The sequence below is a fragment of the Muntiacus reevesi genome, chromosome 20 (genome assembly GCF_963930625.1).
Source record: "Muntiacus reevesi chromosome 20, mMunRee1.1, whole genome shotgun sequence".
NCBI lineage: Eukaryota > Metazoa > Chordata > Mammalia > Artiodactyla > Cervidae > Muntiacus > Muntiacus reevesi.
The window spans coordinates 13,039,098-13,042,690 of record NC_089268.1 but is presented as its reverse complement, the minus strand read 5'-3'; the positions used below and the strand labels follow the sequence as shown (position 1 = coordinate 13,042,690).

General features: G+C 39.5%; 1 non-coding gene across 1 annotated transcript; it reads left to right on the top strand.

Annotated features, from left to right (window-relative positions):
* Positions 1-1,083: 1,083 nt before the first annotated feature.
* TRNAW-CCA (transfer RNA tryptophan (anticodon CCA)) lies at positions 1,084-1,156 on the top strand. The gene has a single exon. It is a non-coding gene; the product is annotated as a tRNA-Trp (tRNA).
* The last annotated feature ends 2,437 nt before the right edge of the window (positions 1,157-3,593 follow it).

The window sequence follows — 3,593 nt, the reverse complement described above, 5'->3', positions numbered from 1 at the left end:
CTCTATTTGTAATGCAGCTTCTCTGGAAAGGTGTGTTGAATTTCAAACAAGTGATACACAAACAAACCTTTGAATCATGACCCTATAGAAGCCGGAGAACTGTCTGTTCTTTTGACTTGTCCTTGAACTCTTTGAAGCATCCCAACTGCCCTCCTAGTGCTACTCTTCTGGGATTGGGGGACTCTGTGTTCGCCTTATGATGGCTTTCTAAACTTTAGATCCCAACAGAGATTTGACCAGACAGGAACAAATAGGACCTGAGATCTGGCCCCTCTGAGTTATATTCTCCCAGCTCGCTCCATGATTTTGTCTGAAGTAAATGCCTAGGGTGGCAGATAATCCTGCTCCACTAGGAATGTGCCAGTGATGTCTTCAACCACCATTCTCTTCTTAGGCCTCCAGTGGCTATTTGTATCTGCACAAGAAGACTCCTGAAAGTCCCTTGGACAACAAGAAGATCAAACCAGTCAGTTTTAAGCAAGATCAACTCTGTATATTCACTGGAAGGACTGATGCTGAAGCTCCAGTATTTTGGTCATCTGATGAGAACAGACGACTCATTGGAAAAATCCCAGATGCTGGGAAAGACTGAGGGCAGAAGGAGGAGAGGGTGTCAGAGGATGAGATGGCTGGATGACATTACCGATGGAATTAATACAAACTTGGGTAATATCTGGGAGATGGTGAGGGGCACGGAGGCCTGGTGTGCTGTAGTCCATGGGGTCACAAAGAATTGGACATGACTGAGCAACTGAATAACAACAAGTAGACAACATATTTTTGGTGCTTGGTTACAATATATTTTAACATTTTATTATGTATTTTCTTGTCAGTTCTCCAGCGGTTCCATGTGACTCTCACCTTTTCATAAGATTGTAAACCTCAACCTTACATCTGCCCCTAATATAGTCATCATTTAGTGCCTCTGTAAAGCCAAGGGCAGGGGCAGTGTGGTGTGTAAGAAGGACTATAAACTTGGAGACAGATAAACTTAGGGTTCTACTCATTTACAACTGACCCTCCGAATCCACACCTGCAGATTGAAACCAACCAACTGCAGATTGAAAATATTCAGAAGGGACTTCCCTGGTGGTCCAATGGCTAAGACTCTATGCTTCCAAAGCAGGGGGCCCAGGTTTGATCCCTGGTCAGGGAACTAAGATCCCACATGCCACACCTAAGACCCGGCACAGCCAAATAAATAAATATTAAAAAAAAAAAAAAAAAAAGAAAAGAAAATATTCTAAAAAAAGAAATTACATAGATTTCCAAAAAGCAAATCTTGAATTTCCCTCCCACACTGGCAACTATTCATATAGCATTCATACTGTATTTGGGCTTCCCAGCATTAGTGGTTAAAAAAAAAAAAATACAACCTGCCTGCCAATGCAAGAGACATAATGAGATGCAGGTTCGATCCCTGAAGGGTCAGGAAGATTCCCTAGAGAAGGGAATGGCAACCCATTCCAGTATTCTTGCCTGGAGAATTTCATGGACAGAGAAGCCTGGTGGGCTACAATCCATGGGGTTGCAAAGAATTAGACACAACTGAGCAACTAACACACACACACTGCATTTACAACTATTTACACAGCATTTGCGTCATATTAAATATTATAAGTACAACAGACTAGTTCCAAATGGGAAAGGAGTATGTCAAGGCTGTCTATTGTCATCCTGCTTATTTAACTTAAATGCAGAGTACATCAGGCAAAATGCCAGGCTGGATGAAAGACAAACTGGAATCAAGATTGCCGGGAGAAATATCAATAACCTCAGATACACAGATGACCACCCTTATGGAAGAAAGTGAAGAGGAACTAAACAGCCACTTGATGAAAGTGAAAGAGGAGAGTGAAAAAACTAGATTAAAACTCAACATTCAAAAAGCGAAGATCATGGCATCTGGTCCTGTCACTTCATGGCAAATAGATGGAGAAACAATGGAAACAGTGACAGACTTTATTTTCTTGGGCTCCAAAATCACTGCAGATGGTGACTGCAGCCATGAAATTAAAAGATGCTTACTCCTTGGAAGAAAAGTTATGACCAACCTAGACAGCATATTAAAAAGCAGAGACAAAAGACTCTACCAGAAAATTACTAGAGCTAATCAACAAATATAGTAAAGTTGCAGGATATAAAATTAACACAGAGAAATCCCTTGCATTCCTATACACTAACAATGAGAAAACAGAAAGAGAAATTAAGGAAACAATACCATTCACCATTGCAACAAAAAGAATAAAATACTTAGGAGTATATCTACCTAAAGAAACAAAAGACATATACATAGAAAACTATAAAACACTGATGAAAGAAATCAAAGAGGACACAAACAGATGGAGAAATATACCATGTTCATGGATTGGAAGAATCAATATTGTCAAAATGGCTATACTACCCAAAGCAATCTATAGATTCAATGCAATCCCTACCAAGCTACCAACCGTAGTTTTCACAGATCTAGAACAAATAATTTCACAATTTGTATGGAAATACAAAAAACCTCGAATAGTCAAAGTAATCTTGAGAAAGAAGAATGGAACTGGAGGAATCAACCTGCCTGACTTCAGACTATACTACAAAGCCACAGTCATCAAGATAGTATGGTACTGGCACAAAGACAGAAATATAGATCAATGGAACAGAATAGAAAGCCCAGAGATAAATCCACGAACCTATAGACACCTTATCTTTGACAAAGGAGGCAAGAATATACAATGAAAAAAAGACAACCTCTTTAACAAGTAGTGCTGGGAAAACTGGTCAACCACTTGTAAAAGAATGAAACTGGAACACTTTCTAACACCATACACAAAAATAAACTCAAAATGGATTAAAGCTCTAAATGTAAGACCAGAAACTATAAAACTCCTAAGGGAGAACATAGGCAAAACACTCTCCGACATAAATCACAGCAGGATCCTCTATGACCCACCTCCCAGAATATTGGAAATAAAAGCAAAAATAAACAAATCAGACCTAATTAAACTTAAAAGCTTTTGCACAACAAAGGAAACTATAAGCAAAGTGAAAAGACAGCCCTCAGATCGGTAGAAAATAATAGCAAACGAAGCAACAGACAAAGGATTAATCTCAAAAATATACACAAGCAACTCCTGAAGCTCAATTCCAGAAAAATAAATGACCCAATCAAAAAATGGGCCAAAGAACTAAGCAGACATTTCTCCAAAGAAGACATACAGATGGCTAACAAACACATGAAAAGATGCTCAATATCACTCATTATCAGAGAAATGCAAATCAAAACCACAATGAGGTACCATTACATGCCAGTCAGGATGGCTGCTATCCAAAAATCTACAAGCAATAAATGCTGGAGAGGGTGTGGAGAAAAGGGAACCCTCTTACACTGTTGGTGGGAATGCAAACTAGTAGAGCCGCTGTGGAGAACAGTGTGGAGATTTCTTAAAAAACTGGAATTAGAACTACCATATGACCCAGCAATCCCACTTCTGGGCATACACACTGAGGAAACCAGATCTGAAAGAGACACGTGCACCCCAATGTTCAACACAGCACTGTTTATAATAGCCAGGACATGGAAGCAACCTAGATGCCCATCAGCA